Source organism: Myxine glutinosa, chromosome 3 (genome assembly GCF_964187855.1).
Source record: "Myxine glutinosa chromosome 3, kmMyxGlut1.1, whole genome shotgun sequence".
NCBI classification, from domain to species: Eukaryota; Metazoa; Chordata; class Myxini; order Myxiniformes; family Myxinidae; genus Myxine; species Myxine glutinosa.
The window spans coordinates 61,650,759-61,673,798 of NC_136263.1; the positions used below are offsets into that span (position 1 = coordinate 61,650,759).

The 23,040-nt window shown below is 47.4% G+C and overlaps 1 protein-coding gene across 4 annotated transcripts in view; it reads left to right on the forward strand.

Annotated features, from left to right (window-relative positions):
• Window positions 1–23,040, forward strand: part of LOC137417286 (centrosomal protein of 85 kDa-like) — a 171,156-nt gene that overhangs the window by 39,620 nt on the left and 108,496 nt on the right. The window contains exon 1 of one of the 4 annotated variants that reach the window (XM_068103135.2): window positions 22,339–22,471. The exons of the other annotated variants lie outside the window; for them this stretch is intronic. The gene's annotated coding sequence lies outside the window, so the exon portion shown is untranslated. Of the gene's footprint in view, window positions 1–22,338; window positions 22,472–23,040 lie in introns of those variants that run through there. 4 annotated transcript variants of the gene reach the window in all.

The window sequence follows — 23,040 nt, forward strand, 5'->3', positions numbered from 1 at the left end:
GTTAGGAAGTTTAGGACCTCCCAATACCTCCCCGCAGCTCTTCCTCACAGTTCTCTTCAGCAGCAACAACAACAACAACAACGAGCGCAGGGAGTGCGCGTCCTCACTCCGGCTTGGTTGGTAGGAGTGGTGGGAGGACACCAGGCCTTCCCAACGAGCCGCCATCGGACATGTGCTCGACGGGGTTACCAAACAGGGGCAGAACATGGCTCCCTGTCGGCTCCTCGTCAAGGGCGGAGCCCGGTAACCCCCGCACCCAATGGAAGCGGCGGACCGGCCCCAGTTGGGGCGGAACCAACCAGCCGAGGGCGTGTCACTCCCCGTTGAGCATGCGCAGTAGAGAGAGAGGTGACGTCAGATGCGCGCTGAGCTTGAAGCAAGAAAGACGTACCCTCCGAGTGCTGTGAGACCTCTGCCGTTCAGTGAGACCTCCCTGCATCTTTGGACTGTGCTTTATCCTGTCCCCGAGCCAAGGTGCACCTTGTGCCATCGATCTACCTGTCCATTCCTGCCATCAACCCCTGTGTGAGTCTGCCTTGTCCATTTGTCCGTGGTCTGTCTGGGAATAAATAAGCCTGTATTTAAGTGCCCATCTCTTCTGTGTTCTTTACCTCACTCTACCTTGTAATCTACCCCTTTTCTCCACCACTGTAATTACACCCTCCTCCGGAGGTCTTGAGAACTGTACCCCCTTGCATCGTTTCATCTTTCCCAGTCGTCGTGTCTTTTCTATCATTGATTTAGCATAGCGCGATTTGGCCAACGTTATAATCGGGTGTAGCTTGTTAATGGTTCGAACTACGGGTTACTAAACCCGCTCGGTAACCTAAAACCGTAGCTCGAACGGCCGTCTCTTCCCTGTCTCACGACCGAGCGTTGCACTCAGGTCCCGGGAAGGCCCATTCCGACTTTCTGGCCCAAATACCCTGGCGGCGCTGCGGGCGGGAGAGAGCGTTGGGACGACCAGGAACGGAGAGTGGTTAGTAGAAGGAATGGCGGGTTGATCTCCGCAGGGCAACGAGGGAAGCCCTCTCCGTTTCCGTAACAATATATATATATATATATATATATATATATATATATATATATATATATATATATATATATATATATGTATACACTACATGACCAAAAGTATATGGACACCCCTTCTAATTAGTGGATTCGGCTGTTTCAGCCACACCCATTGTTGACAGGTATATATAATCAAGCACACAGTCATGCAATCTCCATAGAATAAACATTGGCAGTGGAATGGGCCGTACTGAAGAGCTCAGTGACTTTCAACGTGGCACAGTCACAGGATGCCACCTTTCCAACAAGTCAGTTCATCAAATTCTGCCCTGCTAGAGTTGCCCCAGTGAACTGTAAGTGCTGTTATTGTGAAGTGGAAACGTCTAGGAGCAACAACAGCTCAGCCATGAAATGGTAGGCCACACAAGCTCACAGAACGGGATCGCCGAGTGCTGATGCACATAGCGCGTAAAAATCGTCTGTCCTCGGTTGCAACACTCACTACTGGTTGCAACACTCAACTCTATGTCAGCACAACAACTGTTCGTCGGGAGCATCATGAAATGGGTTTCCATGGCTGAGCAGCCACACACAAGCCTAAGATCACCATGCACAATGCCAAGCATCGGCTGGAGTGGTGTAAAGTTTGACGCCATTGGACTCTGGAGCAGTGGAAATGCGTTATCTGGAGTGGTGAATCACGCTTCACCATCTGGCAGTTCGATGGATGAATCTGGTTTTGGTGGATGCCAGGAGAATGCTACCTGCCCAAATGCAGAGTGCCAACTGTTTGGTTTGGGCAAGGCTCCTTAGTTCCAGTAAAGGGAAATCTTAACGCTACAGCACACAATGACATTCTATACGATTGTGTGCTTCCAACTTTGTGGTAACAGTTTGGGAAAGGCCCTTTCCTGTTTCAGCATGACAATGCCCCCGTGCACAAAGCGAGGTCCATACAGAAATGGTTTGTTGAGATCAGTGTGGACGAACTTGACTGGCCTGCACAGAGCCCTGACCTCAACCCCATCGAACACCTGTGGGATGAATTGGAACGCCGACTGCGAGCCAGGCCTAATCGCCCAACATCAGTGCCCGACCTCGCTAATGCTCTTGTGGCGGAATGGAAGCAAATCTCCGCAGCAATGTTCCAACATCTAGTGGAAAGCCTTACCAGAAGAGTGGAGGCTGTTATATCAGGAAAGGGGGGGGACCAACTCCATATTAATGCCCATGATTTTGGAATGATATGTGTGATGTTTAGTTGTCCACATCCTTTTGGTCATGTAGTGCATATATTGTTGCGGATCCCGGGTCTGCCGACGTACTAAGGGGGGGGGTTTATGAGGGGGCGCTATCCCCACCGCGCAGCGAATGTCGTAAACCAACTCCCCGATGGTCTCCTGGGGCTTTCGTTTTCGCAACGTGAGTTGAGCTTTAACAAGCTCGCTCTGTTGTTCCACACCAAACCGATTTATTAGGGCCGAACGGAGATCTGACAGGGTGATAGCACACAGTGGTAGGGTAGTCAAGACCTCCGCCGCCGCGCCGTGCAGTGCTGCCACAAGGTGTATCTCACCTTCGTCCGGTCCCCAACTGTTACCTCTACACACATGGTCAAACTGTGCCAAATACGCCCGCAAAAATCGCTCTTGCTGTCGTACGGCGCTAGCGACACTGTGCGGGTGCCGGAGGTACGTATACTGCACGCCGGTCCTTGCGGGACCGACGCAGCACCGAACCCTTCAGGTCCCCATGGTGCACAACTTATTTGGGGCTCGCATCCCCTATCCATCCCCCTGACCACTACCCCAGCCGGTGTCGCTGCCTGAGTCGTTTGATTACACCTCGCACCCCATTCCGTACTTGCACACCCCGGTGCACACATTCCTTTCACACACTCCATATCATTCGTACCCCTTGCACTTGGCCCTCCACGAACTCCCGGGTCTGTCCTTTCTCCCAAGCTCGTCGAACACCCGATCGCACCATACACATTCCCGAAATCATCGCCACTCACCTCTGGACTCACCTTCTCCCGGCTCTCTTCAAGAACCTGTAATCTTTTAATTTGATTAGCAAGTACTTCATCACACTGTGAGCACCACCCTTGCATACATTCCATCAATTCTTCCCACATTTCATTCTCCACCTCCTCCATTTTTTCCTTAACTCCTGTTATTTCCCGATGCGCCCCCGATACCTCCCCCTCCAATGTTACCTTCGTCGTCTCCATTTGCATTTTAATTTCTCGTTCCTTTGTCCCCATAGTCTATATGACGTCATCCACCCTCTTCGTCAGCTCTTCGTGTACCATTTTACATTCTTTCTTGGTTGACACAACTTCCCTCTTTAATTCCTTTTGCGCTGCTTTTTGCCCACCTATGATATCCGTATTCCTACTTACCTATTCCCTTAACTCCTGTTATCACACCGTCAGCTTCTCTACCTCCCGCGTCAGTCCTTCTATTCCCCCGCCCATTATTGCCGCGCTCTCCTTCAACTCTCGCTGGACGCATATCTCACACCGCTTCACCTCGCCACGCACCACCGCCACCTCCTCGCTCAACATACGCCCAATATCCGCCCCCATTTTATCGATTCGATCACACATTCTTTTCATTTCGCCGCTTGATTCTTTACTCAGCTTATCCATCCGATCATCCATTTTATCCATCTGCACCTCCAAGTATGCGTTGAACTGCGTCATGAATAAATCCATATTAAACCGAGCTTGCACACAGCACAGCGGGTTCAAACTCTGCCGCCGGCTCTGGGCTGGATGCGCCGCCATTATCTCCATCTCCTGCTGCGTCCTCATTAACTCCATAGTCCAGTTGCACGTTTATGTCCTGGGCCATTAATTCATCCTTGTGCTCACTATTTACACTTTCTACACCCACCGGAACCTGCCCGTCTTGGCCCGCCATTGTCCAATTCAATTTACAAAAAAATTGTTTTAAACTAAATTTCCACCACGCTAGTAATTTCGAAGTATGTGAAGCATATCCCAGGTCCGAATCCCACACTCCTGACACCAATTTTGTTGCGGATCCCGGGTCTGTCGACGTACTGAGGGGGGGAGGTTTATGACCCCGTTTCCCCTCAGATCCCGAGTCCACAGGCCGACGACCGCGACTAAACTCGCGGTCAACGGGTTGCAAAGCAACTTCAATTGCCAATCTCCTTGTCACGGGTCAAAGGGTTAGCTGTCACAACCCGAATACCTTGCGAGACCTTGCCAGAAAGACCGGGGATTGAACCTCCGCGTTCCCACACCTTATAGTGCAGGAACCAGATATCCATTTTGTGAGTTCTGTTCACGCATCAGTGTATATACCTGAAACCTATATAGTTTGGTAGAGGGGTCCCATGGGCAGTAGATATGCCCGGTTTTAATTCCAGATAGGTGTGCATTACCGATTTATAAGCATTTTGCTGATTCATTTGTGTACACCATTTCCACCACTTGCTGAATTTGGTATAACGTATTGTAACGAATTTGAGAAGTGTAACGGTTTTGAGAAGTGTAACAATTTTGGAGAAAGTGTAACGAATGTGAAAAGTATGGTTTTGTTGTGTGTAACACCCTCGTAATGTAAATAATGGTCGCAGCCGTCCTCCTAGTTAATTCCATGAAACTTACACACAGGCCACGATATATCTTTTTAAATAGTTTATTTCCTTATTCTATGTAGGCTATATATGTGTTTCCCACTAGATTGACTCTGCATTGCATCAAACGAAATAAAGCGTAGGCCCCTCCGATGATCCATGGCAGCTCAAGTGCCAGGGATTCCCCCACTTGAGCTTTCACAGCAACCGTTTATTGCAGTACTGAACTGCTGTGCAACGTGACGGCGCAGTACCTGCAGCTGCTGACCGGTTTTCGCCATTTGCGGCCATTACGAACAAGGGGAGTGGCTAGAGAAGACGGGTCGCCCCCCTCGTCATAGGGGGGAGGAGTAAGTCGGCCCCGCTCATCCAACCCAGAACAAGGGGTTTGGCTAAGAGAGGGCGGAGCGGGAACCCCCGAGAAAGTGCGCGAAGGTTCGGTGAGGAAACCAATATAAGCCGCCGCGGGACGCACTCCACCCTCTTGCTCCACCCTCTTGCTCTTGCCTCTCTTGCTCTGACCCCGTCCTCTTGCTTGCTGTCGCTCGTTGTTGCTGGGGAGAAGGAAGACGCCTGAACGAGCAGGTGTGTGCGAGCCATCGTGCGACCAGCTGCACTGCAGCTAAGGGGGCAGCTAAGGGGCCGCAGGCCACGAAAAGGACGCGCCAGGCAGCAATCCATGCTGGACCCTCCATTGCCTCCCAAAAACAACCATCCATCCTCAAGCCATACCTGCCTGCAATATCCCCCGTGTAAGTGTGAACGTCGTCTGTCCTAATCGTTGTCCTGGGGTTAAGTAAATTGACTAGTATAAGCTAACGATGCACTGTGTGACTGCTTCTTCCATCCATTGCTTGTAAATAATTTTGATCGCTCCTTCTTTTTGCTTGTGTGTATAATAAATCCTGTTATTCCTCCGTACTCTGTCTTCTTCTCTTTTCCTTCTCTTTCGGTCGCTTTAGAGGTTTCCAAATTGAATATCTGTGGTGTGATCTGGTCAACGTTGGGGGAGTCGGGCCAATCGGGGATCCTGTAACGGTCGCGGTGGACCATCCGCTCGGCCCATAATAACATCTAAACCGCGTCCGTAACAATTGGTGTCGAGGAGTGGGATTCGAGGCCCGAACCAAATTTTTAAAACGTGTAGGAAAAAAATTTTTTGGTCAAAATTACGTGCTGCCGAAATTTTGTTTTATAAAACCCGAATTTTGAGATCGCGCCATGGACAATCAAGGCGATCGGATGTCGGTGGGGGAGATAGACGGGTTAGGGGTAACCCAGGACCTCGGGGAAATGTATATGGAGGATGTGGTTGAGGGGGTATCAGACGCACAAAATGGCGCTCTCGCGCACGAGGTTTTGGGCGCACAAGATGGCGTCCTCGCGCACATGGTTGTTGCGGCACCAAATTTAGCCGCGCCCATGGTCGCGGTAGCCGAACCCGAGATGCCAATGAATTGGAACCTGTTTATGAAACAGATGATGGCCTTTATGGTAAAAACAGACGATAATTTCAAAGGGATGGAAAACAGAATGGGGAACCGGATGGATGCTCAGGGTGAGCGATTGGAGGGCCAAATGGGGGTAATGGGGAACCGGATGGATGCTCAGGGTGAGCAATTGTGGGTAATGAGGGACGAAGCGAGGGGTACCGTTGAGGGGTTAGACAAGAAATTTGGGAAGTTAGACAATAATTTTGAGGGGTTAGACAACGGGATAAAAGAGGTGAAAAATGGGTTAATGGGGTTAGAAAATAGGATGGAGGACAAATTGCGGGAAATAGGGGAACAATCTGCAAGGGAAATCAAACGAATGGGGAACCAGATAGAGGAGGTGCAAATCGGGTTAGAAAGTAAACTGGATGCTCAGAGGGATGAATTGGGACAGATGAGGGTGGCATCTACAAAAAAGATGGAGGAGATGAAAGAGGGGATACGACGAGGTGTAAGTGAGGAGGTCTCGGGGCTACGCGAGGAGGTAAAGCGAGGTGAGAAGCGTATGGAGAAAGAGGTGAGAAATGGGATGGCAAAGGTACAAGGGGGAATAGAAGATCTGACGGAGGAGGTGCAACAGCTGACAGAGGGACAAACGGAGTTAGTGGAGCAGGTTCAAAGGAACACTGCGGTACTAGGAGGGTTAAAGGCGACACAAAAAGAAATTAAAAATGACTTGATAGCGACACAGAGGCAATGTCAGATGGTACGTGAGGGACTGACAATGAGGTTGGACGAGGTGACAGAGGTAATGGAGACAAAGGACCGGCAGGTGAGGATGCACATAGAGACGGTCACGGTAGCCTTAGAGGACGAACTTGAGGAGACGCACCGGGAAATAAAAGAGGTGAAGCAAAAATTAGAGGAAGTGGAAGAAGAGGTGAGTGAAATTAAGAGAGACGGACAGAAACTAAGAGAGAAATAAAGGAGGAGGTAATGGAATTGGTACAAGGTCGGTGCTCAACTCATGATGTGCTGCTCACTAACCAAATAAAGAGTTTGCAGGTGGCAAAAGAGGTGCGGAGACGAGGTGCCAAGGTGAGTGGCGAAATATTCGGCAATGTATATGATGTGAGGAAAGCTTCAGTCGGCTTGGGGATTGGTTTGGATCCGGGTGTTCGTGAGAGGCCGTTGGTGAAGTGTGTGACAGGTCAGGTGTGCAAAAAAAGAGGTGTGCGAGAATGTCCGACCATGGGGTGTGTGAGGAAAAAGTGCGCGCCGACCAGTGAGTGTGTTGTCGAGAGTGAGTCGGTCGTAGCGCGTGTGCGAGGGAGCACATGGAAGCGCGGTGTGGCGAGTGTTACGGAGGAAGTAACGAAAGAGTGTGCGCAAGAGGATGCGCGAAAAAGGTGTGTAACGGACAGGTGCATGGGGAAAGAGTGCGCTGTCAAGAGTGAAGGAGAATGCACGCCTGTGGTGAGAGTTACAGAGGATGTAACGAAAGAGTGTGCGCAAGAGGATGCGCGAGAAAGGTGTGTAACGGACAGGGGCATGAGAAAAGAGTGCGCTGTCAAGAGTAAGGGTGAGTGCGCGACCGAGAGTGGAGGTGAAAGTAGGGAGAGTGACACGGAGCGTGAGTTGGTTGTGACAGGTGAGCGAGGATATACACCTGGAATGGAAGGATGCACACCTGGAATGGTAGAGCGTGTGTGGGAATGCACACTTGAGTTGGCCGTGAGGCACGTGGTTGGGTGTGCGAGTGAGAGCACACCTGTGATTGTCACAGAGGAGGTGACCGAGGAGGGGGCGCGAAGAGGTGTGTTGGTGAGGTGTGCGAGCGACGAATGTGTGCCAAGGTGTTCGGTGGTCAGGTGTGTGACCAAGTCTGTGAGCGGAATGAGTGTACCGAGGTGTGTAAGGAAAGGTACGAGGAGCATGGGAACAGCTGGAGGCATGAGCAAGAAAGGGGTAGCGTATGCGTGTAAGCATGCAGGTGAGGCATCGACGGTAACCGGGTTAGCGGTTAGAGCGACTTATAGCCGAATCGGGCCCTCGGTGCGTGCCGGGCTTCGCGTGCCGTGAGAACCAGCGGGGATCCGAGCCACGGCGGGTTCGAAAGGACCGCCGTACGCGATCCACGCTGTGCCTCGCTTGGAACGGCCACGTCCGGGCTCCACTAGGCGGAGCGGGCAGCCCGATAGGAAGGGTCGTCATGGTGACCACTTTTTATTGAGACGTTCCGGCAGGTCGAGATCGGGACATTGGATGGCTCCGCGCCGAGGTGGTGCGTGGGATCTCGGCGCGGGTAAGCCCCCGTCCCTGCACCGAGTGCCGGACGCATCCAGCCGCCGGCACCAAAGAACCCGCGTTCATTGCTCGGCTGTACGAAGCCGAGCTTTAGAAGGGAATTGGCGCACCGAGAGGATCTAATAAGTAGACGGGTGATGAGGATAGTGTTTTGGCCCCGAAATTAGAAAAAAAGCAAAATTTGATGATGGTAGCGTGATTGGCAAATTTTTGATTTATTGAATTTGGACGAACAAAATTTATAGTGAGAGACCCCCGATGTGGTGGGATGGCAAATCCACCATCCCTCACGGAGGGGGGGGGGGCAAAGGAGCACTAGGTTTATGGGGTTGATGGCAGTGAAAACTAGCCCGGGTGGGTTAGGATATTGTGTGTAGGGCCCTAGAAGATGACATTAGGTAACGTTAAGATTAGTTAGTGACAATGATACCTGTAGTGGGGACGCAGGTAGATTAGTGTGGATGATAATGACGTGGGAGCGCAATAGTTTAAAGGGGTGACTGGGAAGCGCAAGTTTCAGAGGGGAGTAGTTAGATGAGATGATGCCGTGTGTTTGAGGATTGAACAGGTGTCATTGACCAGGTGTGATTGCACAGGTGTGCAACTGAACAGGTGTATGGAGCAGTGTATGAGGGAGTAGTGGTGATTGCGTGTTGTGTTGACCAAATGGTCCAGGAAGAAAGGAGGGTGCAGGTGGCACCAGGTATGATTGCACAGGTGTGCAACGACAGGTGAATGGAGAACAGGTGTATGGAATAAATGGTATGGAGTATTGGAATGGATGGTTGTGGAGTGAGTATGGTGGAAATTGTGGAGTGGAGTGGATGGTGCGAAGGTGTGAATGGGGGAAGAGTGGACCCCCATCACGGATACCCGGGGTGGGTAGAGTAAGTGTTAGGTAGAGGGTATAGGTAAATTGTGGTTGGATATTGGCATCTGTGGTGCGGGTGGAAGAATGGTGATTGGATGGGTGCATTAGTGTTGTGGAAATGGCTGGGCGTGTAGCCTGTTAGTGTGTGTAGTTGGTTTGGGCACTCCACCACTGTGAGGATGTCGGCCAGGTGAGGCCGCAGGTGGGCTCTGGGAGCCGGTAGTAGTTGTTGTGGATGGGGCCCGAGGATCCGGAGGACGGACCCGGGTAGCCCAGTGCCAGAGGGCACCGAGTGGGGTGACAGAGCCAGGAGGGGTCTTCCCCAGTTAGTTAGGTTAGGGTGAGGAGCTAGGTAAGCTCGGGTGGCAACTGCAGTGGTGGAGGTGTGCAGGTGGGTAGACCTGCTGGGAGAGCTACACGTCACAGCCCAGAAATTGTGCAAGGGCACCGGGAGATGAATCGGGGGAGTGAGACCCCAAATTGAGAAGCACCACAGTTTGGTCAATGGGAATTGGTTGTTAGAACCCATAGAGTAAGTGGCCAATGGATTGGCAGGGAAAGACCCCGGGTAGTGTAAAGGGTGTTAAAGTCATTTAGAGGATAGTTAGGATAGAAGTCTCCTCGCACCATCTACATGCACTCACCTGAAGTAAAGATGACGTACCTCCACACCATGCCATGTTTTGAGTATTTTTTATGATGCAAATGTTTGGATTGTGAGACGCATCATGACGTGGGTGTGACATTGTGCGTAATTCCATCTCTCCCTCCTTATGAGGATTGATGATGAATTGGTGATGGCAAATTTTGAAGTAGAGGGATTGGAGACGAATTTGGTGTAGAAGGGAAAGATGGGGAAGACAAGACGTAGTGACGAATTTGTAAAGGTGTAAATTCTTGTAAATATGGGGTGAGGGCAAGGGTAGTGTAGGTGACAGGGGGGGTGACGTACGGTAGGGACGAGTTTTTCTCACTTCGCTCTCCGTACGCACTTCACCCTGCATTGCCTTTATGGACGTGTACCCTTGTGACCTTACCCCTCGCTCATTTGTCTTCCCCCCTTTTGTCTCCCACTTGAGGACCTGTGCGCCATTGGGTGCCGAGGGGAGCGTGCGTGAGATAGCCATTGTGCGCACGAGATTCTCAGAACCAGCATGCATTGCGTTGATGTACCACTTTATGGACCGCTGTTCTGCGGCCAAGTACCACTTGATGGACCCCAGGTTCTGGGGCAGGGCACCTCTGTTGGAGACCGGCCATAGTGGCCAGGGAATCTTGCTTGCGGACCTCGGTAAGGCGGCACCTATGCCAAACAGGTGGACCACCCTTAGTTGGCCCTGAGGCCCTAAATAAAAATGAACACAAGTTGTGCTTTTTATTATTTCCAAGTAGGCCGCATGAAGCCAGAAGACGTCGGGAAGAACATCGGCCCAGCAGAGAAAGAGAAGACCACCACCAGTTGTTTTGTTGTGTTTATTATGAACAGTGGTGACTGTGCATCGAGTGGTGCTTTTGGTGCTTGGTGGTGCTTTTGGGTGCTTTGGTGGTATTGGTACTGGTGCATCGATGCAATGCGTGTTGTCTCCTCCCTCCCAACAGGAATTTCTTTTTCTTGTTCCCTTAAAAAAAAAAAAACACAGGTCCTGGGTTGCGTTGTAAATAAGAAATAACGTCACTGTAAATAATGCTCCACACCGTAAATGTATAGTTTGAGAACAATTCCGTAATTCGGTTAGCTGTGGGCTTGAGTTTTAGACAGGGTGCAATGCAATAGGGGGACATACTTATTTGTGTTTTAAGATTGTCACACTCAGGGTCAGGTTAATTGTAGAGGGAATTACACCTACGTGTCACACTAAGTTAAAGTTTTGTAGGCCCGAGCACGGGCCTGAAGAAAGGAGGGTGCAGTGTAACGAATTTGAGAAGTGTAACGGTTTTGAGAAGTGTAACAATTTTGGAGAAAGTGTAACGAATGTGAAAAGTATGGTTTTGTTGTGTGTAACACCCTCGTAATGTAAATAATGGTCGCAGCCGTCCTCCTAGTTAATTCCATGAAACTTACACACAGGCCACGATATATCTTTTTAAATAGTTTATTTCCTTATTCTATGTAGGCTAAATATGTGTTTCCCACTAGATTGACTCTGCATTGCATCAAACGAAATAAAGCGTAGGCCCCTCCGATGATCCATGGCAGCTCAAGTGCCAGGGATTCCCCCACTTGAGCTTTCACAGCAACCGTTTATTGCAGTTCTGAACTGCTGTGCAACATGACGGCGCAGTACCTGCAGCTGCTGACCGGTTTTCGCCATTTGCGGCCATTACGAACAAGTGGAGTGGCTAGAGAAGACGGGTCGCCCCCCTCATCATAGGGGGGAGGAGTAAGTCGGCCCCGCTCATCCAACCCAGAACAAGGGGTTTGGCTAAGAGAGGGCGGAGCGGGAACCCCCGAGAAAGTGCGCGAAGGTTCGGTGAGGAAACCAATATAAGCCGCCGCGGGACGCACTCCACCCTCTTGCTCCACCCTCTTGCTCTTGCCTCTCTTGCTCTGACCCCGTCCTCTTGCTTGCTGTCGCTCGTTGTTGCTGGGGAGAAGGAAGACGCCTGAACGAGCAGGTGTGTGCGAGCCATCGTGCGACCAGCTGCGCTGCAGCTAAGGGGCCGCAGGCCACGAAAAGGACGCGCCAGGCAGCAATCCACGCTGGACCCTCCATTGCCTCCCAAAAACAACCATCCATCCTCAAGCCATACCTGCCTGCAATATCCCCCGTGTAAGTGTGAACGTCGTCTGTCCTAATCGTTGTCCTGGGGTTAAGTAAATTGACTAGTATAAGCTAACGATGCACTGTGTGACTGCTTCTTCCATCCATTGCTTGTAAATAATTTTGATCGCTCCTTCTTTTTGCTTGTGTGTATAATAAATCCTGTTATTCCTCCGTACTCTGTCTTCTTCTCTTTTCCTTCTCTTTCGGTCGCTTTAGAGGTTTCCAAATTGAATATCTGTGGTGCGATCTGGTCAACGTTGGGGGAGTCGGGCCAATCGGGGATCCTGTAACGGTCGCGGTGGACCATCCGCTCGGCCCATAATAACATCTAAACCGCATCCGTAACAGTATCTACATGGACAAATATACAGCATGGGTAGCTTTGTATGGTATCGAATTGACCGGAAAGACATACTGCACACATAGAGTACCACCATAAGGCCTTATCCTAGCTGTTCCTTCTTCAAGCCACCAAAAACTTCAAAATTTTGTCAAAATTCCGTTTCAGTTTAGGTTCTAGTCCCCCATCATTTTGTTCATAACCCCAAAAGTATATGACCGATTTATATGTTTGATACACCAAAATCATCCCCATTTATTACCCTTCAAAATAAGATCACATAATCAAGAAATGTATACCATTAATAAACTCTCAGTGAAGCAAAACTCAGGCTACCCCCTTAATTTTTATGGAAACAAAAATGTGTATTAATATTTATGTCGGTTGCTAACATTAAATTAGGAAGGATACTGGAGCTTGTCTGAATCATGAAAACAAGAAATAAACCAAAGAATTATTGCAATAATTAAACAAAACAGATTGTTGTTGTTGCAGGCCATAAAATGACATTTAATACTCTCAAACAATCCTTATTTAACAAGTATGATTCGAAGGTGAGATACTTCCGCCCCGCCATCAGGAACAACTATGTTATAATAAACTGTTATTATGTAATTATAAGGCATACATGGCTTTACAGTAGTAAAATTATTAATCTTGTAACTGTAAAGTATATTATGGAGCAAATTTAACACTCCTATACGAAACTGATATAATGTAACTAAAAGACTTACATAGCCTTACAATAGAATATTAAATAAATGCAACTATAAGGCTTACCTAGCCTTACAATATTATATTAATCTCGATTATGTAACAAACAATTTTCTAATAAACTGATATCCAAAGGTTGAAGGTCATGTACTTGATTTGTGACAGTGATTGTAACTAAATATTACACAATACCATAGTAACTTGAATCCCACACATTTAAACTTTATATGTTTAGCTAAGAAGATAAATACATGAAACAAACGTACTGCCATTATAGAGCTTACTTAGCTTTACACGAGTATATTTTAATCTCGATTATGAAATCGACATGTTATTTGCTTAGCTTTGATTATGTGGTATGACACGTCAGATTAAAACCAAATTTCACTCCCAGTAGTCTCGTTATATCATTAACCAAAACAAGAAAATAAACACATTTATCTAATGTAGTCAAATAATGCGTGATATAAAAGCCACTTAATTGTACTCGGTCTTCATCGGAATTGTCCTCGTCTGACAAGTGATGACTTGAGACACTCTGGTCGGCATCCACAAGCAGCACTACATAACAGATTGAACTTCCGGCATGTACAACGAAGGGATGTACATTTTGTTTTGCACCCACATGTCAACAGTTCTGTGCACGCTGAAGGAACAGGTGGCAGGGTCATCAGTTTTGGTGATAATCCTGTTTTGTCTAATTCCCATCCACATTCCTCTGGTTGGGGTAGATCAGGTTTGGACACAACTGCACTGTACCACACCATGGCTTGGTAATTGCATCTTTGAATGTGCAGCAACAGAGAATCATGAGTGGGAGGTAACTTTTCTGGGTCATTAATTCGATGGAACAGTTCGACGCGAAGATCATTGATAGAAGTCGCAGTTGTAGTTGAACTGTACAAACAGTGTATGAATCAGTGTACTGATTGAAGCCGGTCCATGATGGCACGTTTTGAGTATCGCCAACTTCCAATCGACTCAGAACCCATAATAGATCAATCTTGCGGTATTCAGATGACCGAGAAGGTGGACATATCAGGCTATTCTGCGTTAAAGGCTGAGTGAAGCGCGGAGGAACGTGTTGTGCTGGAGCATCAGCAGATATTATACGATGGAATTCTGGAGGGACACTGCTGAGGGTTGTGCTTCTCCCAATAGTTGTATGCCCTTTGTTTAATATATTTGGTGGGCCCCGCTGAAATATGGCCATTTGCGTAACATGAAGAGTGCCCTTTCCGTCTAAAGTTTCTTCTTGCATATCGAAGTTATCAGCTGCGAACTGCATGAATTTGCCAGGAACAACACTCTCAGGAATGAAAGTGTTGTCATTATTCTGAAACCTTGATAATTGCGTTTGAGCTATTGAGGAATCTATTCTATTGATCGTAAGATAACTAATACTGTCACCTGCATCATGCAGATATTCGATAAGTTGTTTGGACCGTGTCATGTGGTTTTCAAACAGTCCTGTCCCAATATGTTTTGGCGTATTCTTTCTCCCCATCGAGACGTTATAGACAATGTTTTGGCCAATGTTCAGGATTCGTTGATGCAAGTAGTCTACTTGCCAGCAATGTGAACCCGGAAATGTTGAGTACCCCAAAGTTTTAAGTTAGAAATGTACAGTATGGGTCCCCAGAACTTAGAAACTGCCGGATGCTAACTTGCATATGTTGGGCAATTAGCAAAATTAGCATTAATAGCATTAACCCTATCAAACATAGGCCTGGGACACTGAAATTTCTGTTTCGCTCTATTGCTCCACTTTTATTCACAGGTATTAGAGGTAACAAAGGCAAGTACCATACCAAACTAGAATAATATGACTATGGGTAAGTAATATCCTCAAAATTAAAACACAAGTATACCCAAAATTATCAGAGCTGAAAAATATGTGCACTAGTTACACAACATAAAACTTCCATCAAGAAAGAGCGTCTTGCACTTCTACTACTCTGCACTGTTATAAAGCATATCCTCATCATAAAACTCATCCTCATCGTCTTCATCTTCTTCTCCTGACTCTACATTCTTGTCATATTGCTCTTCTTGCTGTGAGTGTGTGAGTGTGTTGCAACATGTACTATCAGAGCCTTTGCAGAAGCAGTAGCTGGTACAGGCCAGGCCTGCAGCTACGCAGCTGCACTTTGCTGTTAAACAGGGCTTTAACCCAGCTTTGCAGCTACAGCTGATCATTTCCAACACGGCAGGAGGAGCAACGGGGCTTGCATCCAGGATGGGCATGATGACTTCCTCTCCCTTCTCGCCTTCCTTCTTATTCCATCCAAACTCTGTTATGTCCACAGCTGGTGGGTCAGGGCAGTCTGCTGCTTTCCAAAGCAGCACCTGTAGATGGGCACGCCATCTATGGAGGAGAGCGTTGCGCTCTGTAGGAGGCAGTGTCTTCAGTGCTGGGGGGTTTTGCGCTTTCGGTAGATGTCATATCTGGCGACGTTCAGAGATGCCGACTCCCTCTCGTTGTACAGAGCCAGGAAGAAACCACTCACTGCCTCTGTAATCTGTAAATCAGTAGCTCCCTCCTCTCCGATGAAGTGAAGCAGGTCACCAGGTACTACTCTCATGGCCTTGAGTGCAGACACCTTCCCTTTCCCCGCGGGATAGGAGGTGGTGTCGCATCCGGAGAGAGCATGCATAGCCAGGATGGAGCGACACTGCTCACCGAGATTCTCTACTGTCGAATTGATGTTGAGAATAGTGCCATCCCATCTCTCCATCTGCAGGTTACATGTGATACCCACCTTCCAGCACCAATAGACCATGAGTACGAAAACATCAGTGTCGTCGCTGAGAATGCGGACAGTTTCAGCTCCGCGACTGGCTGCATCCAACATGTATGAGATGAGGGAGACGTCAGCCTCGTCATGAGTGACAATACTGTCTGCTTTGCTGACCATCTTGATGTGATCTCCTATGCTGTGTGTGCACAGGAGCTCACCCAGTCTCCGTTTGTTTGTCTTGTTCTTCATCACTTTGTTGCGGCTAGGTAGAGGGGTTGTCAGTGAGAGTCGGTACTCTGTTGAGCTCTCCCCAGCTCTTCTCTGCCTCTCGTGGTCTTTGGCAGAGACTTGCTCATACCGGTCAAAGATGACAAATGTTTCGGTGATGTAGCGATTAAGCCGGCGCCCCTTGCTGGCTGCGAGGTCAGCCACAGTGCCTGACGATGGCCACACCACATGGTAGATGAGCTGCGATGCATCAACGAGTACAACATGTGGTGGGTGGGGATTGGGGGCAAGGATTCCAAGACGCTGGACGATCACAGACCTGTTACCCTTCCTGAGGCATCCATACTCATCGATGATGGATGCAGGAACCGGGCCGAGCTCGTAGTCAAAGAGGGCAGAGAGCTCCATTCTTCTCTTGCTCCCCACCACCAGCAGCCGAGCAAACAACGCCTCAAGGTCACATATGATCTTCGCATTGACCTTCACTCTTTTTTTGGTGAATGTCATTGTCACCACCTTATTTGAGATGGGCGCATGAAATCTCTCAGGAAGTGATGAAGAGAACAGTGTGCTCATGTCCTGTCCGATCTTCAATGCATCTTGCACATTCACCTTTTCATCTGCCACCTGGCCATTTATGATATGGTGGAGGGTCGCGGTCTCTATGGTGAGTGATGGGAGTTTTCCTGTAGCACTCTCAGGATTTTAGCCCGGTCCTCCGCGTCCAATTCCCGCCGTCCTTTACCCTCTTCTTTGTGTCTGTTGGGCTTCATTGTCTTATCCGGTGCTTCAGCATCGTCGTAAATCTCATCCAATGACTTGGAGAGATAGGAGCAGATGCCGAAAGATTGGATCCACACGGTGACCTGCTCAGGGTTGGTGGAGATGCCCTTCATGCCTCCTACTCCCTTCCCTTGCTTGATGCATGTCTGCTCCCCAAACATGTCTCCACTCACTGCAGCTGCACCATCAGAGTGGCGGCACACATGGCTTCCAGCGTAAAGGTCATCCTTGGCAGTAGCAGGAAGGTACTGCATGTCGCGCAGATGCAATGTGATCCATCTTGCGTAGTGGTGATGACCGGCAACAAAGAAATAGGGCAGCATCTCTTCAGGGCAGTGTTGTTGCAGCATCCAATCACCCTCTCTTTCTGCTCGCCAGAACCTGTGAGCTATTAGGGTAGGGGTGATGAAACAATCCACCCATAGCCGGCCTGTGGGGTGCTCTCTGGCTTTCTCCACGAATGCCGTTATCTGCTCGTGAGTCTTCTCTCCCTCCTCTAAGAAGTCATGAAGAAGAGCAGACACAACCATACGGAAGGCTCGCATAGCCTTGGGCCAGGCCTTCCCGTTGAAGATGGATTTCAGGCCTCCAAATGATGCACCGACTAGCTCCTTCACACCTGTTGAATTCATCAGTTGTCCGATTGAGCCGATGAATGACATGAGAGTGTGCATCATCCCAGGTCTGAGAACCACTGATGACCATCGCTGCAGATCACTCCACTTGATCAGGCAAGCGATCACGTACAGCTGCATGTCAAACGTGATATGACTGTGGCTCATGCCAAGCTGCCTCAGTGATGTGTCTAAGTAGGCAATGGTACTGAGCACTGTATCAGGGTGGGCAGGGGGCGAGTCAAGCAGTGGTCCAAAGACACTTATCGTCTTCAGCTTTGGAGCACTGTCATCACCATTGTGATCTTGCACAACATTGTAGGCTGCCCAGTCCAGGGGAAGAGGGGAAGAGTGGAGCTGCGAGAGCCAAGCAGCATCCTTCTTCTGTGCTCTTGAAACACTCTGTTTGATGGCATCTTGGAAAGCATCAGTTCTTGGGACTTCTTTCAGAGCTGGTGGAGTCATCTTCTTGGGGCCTGTGTAATGTTCAATGACAAAACTGCTCTTATGAGCTATACTAAGTTTCCCAGCTTCAAGCTTCGTCAGACGGGGTAGTTTCAGCGACATGACCTTACCACCAGGATATTATTTACCCATAGTCATATTATTCTAGTTTGGTATGGTACTTGCCTTTGTTACCTCTAATACTTGTGAATAAAAGTGGAGCAATAGAGCGAAACAGAAATTTCAGTGTCCCAGGCCTATGTTTGATAGGGTTAATGCTATTAATGCTAATTTTGCTGATTGCCTAACATATGCAAGTTAGCATCCGGCAGTTTCTAAGTGCTGGGGACCTATACTGTACATTTCTAACTTAAAACGTTGGGGTACTCAACATTTCCGGGTTCACAAGAGGGCTCTTTAGGCTTGGCAAGTAGACTAAAGGCGGCGCAATGTCCTCATCGTTTGAACCTTGGTCTGAAGTGTCTTTTAGATCAGTCTCATCTTGTAGAATCCATTTGATAAGTAAAGACTTGTTGGTACGCATTGTTCTGCCGCCTCTTGATTCAAATTCTCATAACCGCGATGACCTGCAGCTTCTTTCAAATCTGATTTCATCTTAGTTGCTACTGTATGCAAAGCGTGCAGGAAATAGGATTCGTGACTAATCTCATCACTTGTACAGCTTTCTTTACATGTAGATATCTGTTGTTTTGCAATCATCGCCCCAATAGCATCTTCAGTGGTAGTAGCTGCAGGAATCAGAAGCAGAGGTTGTTTGGCTAGTCGCTGTTTGCGGAATAGAATTCGGTTACCATAGTGCTTCTGTAGTTGGTGTTTCAAGACGTGTGTCCGGCATGATGGATTGAGAATTCCAGATCGTGTCATAAGATAAATGTATTTATCGGTCACAATGTCAATGCTATAGATGTGGCCACTCTGAAAGCCATTGCCTAGTATCTGTATCAGATCTTCTAGAGCGGGGTCAGTTGTAATCCCAGTGATTTCACTGGGGTGAATAGAACGGCTGATTTTGTCTGCTTTGTGTTTGCAAGAGGAATGGTAATGTGCTTCGTACGCTATCAAATCATTTTCCCCAATTTTGCATTTGAGGTTTTGATCATTCTTTGCCTGACTGTGGATGCTTGCAGCTACTTCATCTGACTGGACTTGGTGTACTTTTTCACGCTTACGACTCTGGCAATAAATACACTGCTTCCAGTCAACCTTACGTATTACTGTGCGTGTCAGTGGTTTTGTGCTTGAGCTCGCATCACCCGCATCTACTGCAGCAGTGGCTTCCATGTAGCGTTTCTTGACAAGGTCAATGTTGGTTTGGTTTGTGAATGAAGCATAACAGTTTTTGTGCCATTTTGCCTGTTTATCACTGAGATTTGTTGTTGTTGCTTCTGATTGCAGTCGTTCTGTAATGTCAGTGGTTTCAATCTGAATTCTATCTTGAAGGGCTGAACATACTTTCGCAACGCCCTGATGACTAGCGTTAGACAAACCGTCAGTACCTTGGCAGAATAGGCATTTTAACCAATTCGTCTGCAACTTGCGCCTTTTAACAGGCATCACCTCTGCAGGCTCAATAATCTCCTCCTGTTCCGTGTTAGACGCCATGGTTACTAGGGAGTAGGATTCATCAGCAGCAGAGCAGCAGGACACCGGTTTCAACGTACTGCAATACAAACGAAAAGTATAATAATAAACATATCTAGGTCATTGACTTACAATTAAACGAAAATTTATTCACCTTTTGCCGCTGATAAAAAATGTAATTAGATTCTAAAGAATAAGTAAAATGAATACACAGGTTAGTATGTGATAGTCTGGAATGAACCGGGCGCCAGATCTGAAAACATATGTATGTACATGATATATGTATGCCATATGGACATTTTCGTTTTCATGAAAAATAATGGGGTAGCCTTACTTTTGCTTCACTGAGAGTTTATTAATGGTATACATTTCTTGATTATGTGATCTTATTTTGAAGGGTAATAAATGGGGATGATTTTGGTGTATCAAACATATAAATCGGTCATATACTTTTGGGGTTATGAACAAAATGATGGGGGACTAGCACCTAAACTGAAACGGAATTTTGACAAAATTTTGAAGTTTTTGGTGGCTTGAAGAATGAAAAGCTAAGAAAAGGCCTTAAGGTGGTACTCTATGTGTGCAGTATGTCTTTGCGGTCAATTTGATACCATACAAAGCTACCCATGCTGTATATTTGTCCATGTAGATGCGTTATACCAAATTCAGTAAGTGGTGGAAATGGTGTACACAAATGAATCGGCAAAATGCTTATAAATCGGTAATGCACACCTATCTAGAATTAAAACCGGGCATATCTACTGCCCATAGGACCCCTCCACCAAACTATATAGGTTTCAGGTATATACACTGATGCGTGAACGGAAACACTAAATAAGGCACTTTTTCCAATGTGGTTCCTGCACTATTATGGTGTGCCGAGCGGATCGCACGGTGTGGGGTCGTGGCGTTATCCTGTGTGATTTATGGGCCTGATTAAAGTTAACTCGGTTCGGACTATGCTGGGCCAATGGAGGAAAAGACGTACTCAAACAGGTTTGAAAGGAAGAAAAATGTGCACGTCTTTTATTTACAATTGCACAGAAAAAGGACGAGAGGCAGACTTAACAATCCTTACCTAGCCTAATCCCAACAGGCGCCTTGCTCACTCACACAGGGAATGAATCACACTGGTCCCGATAGACGTGCCAATGCTGGCTTGCCGTGCCGATGCACGAAACACCGATAGACGTGCCGACTGCCGATGCTGGCTTGGGTCCGCCAGTTCCCGTGTGCAGCGCACGGATCGATCCGGACGTGCAGCTTGAAGGAAAATCGGCCTGGAGGACGAACCGCCGCTTGGGTGAAGAACCAGCATGGGGAACGAAGGAGGAGCGCAGAACAGACAGACCAGCATGTAGGACAGCCAGCTTCAAGACGAACGACAAGAGAGAGCTCGAATGACGATGGGCACGGACCTTTAGTGGGTGGAATGTCCTTCTATAAGGTTCCACGGCCTCCCATTGGCCGAGGTTGGTCACGTGGGTCATTCCCCCCCACCTCCTTCTGGAAGGTTCCACGGCCTCCCATTGGCCGAGGTTGGTCACGTGCGGTCATTCAGCCCTGCCTCCCTCTGGAATGTTCCACGACCTCTCATTGAAAGGTTTTATGCCCTGCCCACTACTGCTGCAGTTGATCACATGGACTGTTCTTTTAGCCACGCCTCCCTGAACATGAAAACAACGTCTTCTTTCACAAGTACGAGGGGGTTGGAATCCTGCCTAACTCAACGCATATCTGCTTAAATTATTACACAATAGGAAGGGGCTAATCTTTACATTTAATAACAAATAACTAACTTCTGCAGACTACATGTTGTCGTGCAATTAACTATAGGGGGTTTGCCTTTATTGCGAAACCGCAACCATATATATATATATATATAAATAATTTACAAAGCAAAGTAAAGTACATTGTGAATGGTAACACTAAAATGTTGACTTTGGTGCTGCCTATTAGTTATGCTATTTAAACACAGGCTTATACTGAGTGGTTTGCCATTACTTTCCTAGGTTGATTTGTCTGTGCTCTATCCTTCTTAAATATTGAGTATCATGCAAAGAAACCCTAATCCTACTCTTGATGCAATCCCAATACCCTGAGCCTATACCATGCTTTATATCCCGAATCCCAAGCCTATTTCTAACCTTGTAAACCTCATGTTTTTCCTTTTTGCTGCTAACTCATAGCTGACTCAGTCATGTGCTGATGGAAATGTGAAGGTAGGTTTATCCTGTTTAAAATTTGTGGGCAACTTTTGTGTTATCAGTGAACTTTTATGTGACCCTAGCCCTAACCTTAAACCTCATGTCAAGTTTATGCAATTTACCGATTGGTGGTGTCGTATCTCAACTTGCTCTGAGTTGGTCTATGCATGAAGAATAAGAGGAAGAACAAGATTGAGTTCAAATTGAGGCATGTTTGATTAAACAAATCGTTGAGAGGAAATAGTGTGTGGTGGAGAGAGAGGAGGAGGGGGGGGGGGAGACAGGGGGAGGGGACTGGGGGAGGGGAGGTTTGTGGAAACCGGATTTTGCCAAATCGCCTTATTTTCGAGCAAAAGGACTGGCTATATATAGTCTTGTAATTTAATACGTCAAGTTAACAAGTCTTTGGTAATTGTGGGGGGAATAAACCCCATATCAAATGTGTTTGTAAGGAAATGAGATTGAATTATTTTGTTTGGATTAACTGTAAAAATAAAGAGAGACGAGGGGTGAGTTTGTGTGTCTGTGTTGACTGGCTTTACAGATAAGCGCTCATTCAGGAAGTGTATAGCTAATGTGTTTCCTTTCATTTGGAGGGATAGGGAGAGTTGGGTAAAAATGAGGCAAGAGAGGGCGAAGAGCAATAAAAGTGAGCAAACGAGTGTAGTTTTGGATTATAACAATGAAATAGTCGTGGAATTGCAAGACCAATACTCGAGTGAAGGAAGACTGGAATTCTGCTAACTTGAGGTCATGGACGGATGGTTATATGAACTCCACTGACTTAACTATTGTTGTAAGTGTTTTGAATTTTGATTATTGTTTTCACTTTCAGTTGATCTATCATTTCTTCTTCTATCTTTACATTTCCTGTTATATTAATAGTAATAATAATGAACCAAAACAATCCAATATAAATAAAATGCTTTTCATACAAAGGTGTCAAAATACTCTGAACGAGCACATTCCTTTTATGGAACTTGTGCTGTGTCACATAACAAACTAGAACGGCACTCGGTAGAGCGCATAACTCCGCCAGGCTGAATAGTTTACGTTTTGTATCCCACTGATAGGATCTGGATTCGGACCTGAACCACAATCTAATCGGCTTGTTCTTGTCACCAAACCAACTCATCCCCCAAGTTTAGTCATAACTCGTCTATAACTTTTTTAAACATCATGTTATATATCGGTTTTCACCCGATCTCCCAATGGTGAAGAATCACTTAGAAATCAAATAATTCTCGTATCCGAATCCATATTCAGATCTTCACCAAAATCGAATCAATTCGTCCTTGTCCGACACATCTCCACCAAGTTTCGTCCAAATCCATCCACAACTTTTTGAGATATCCTGCTATATGT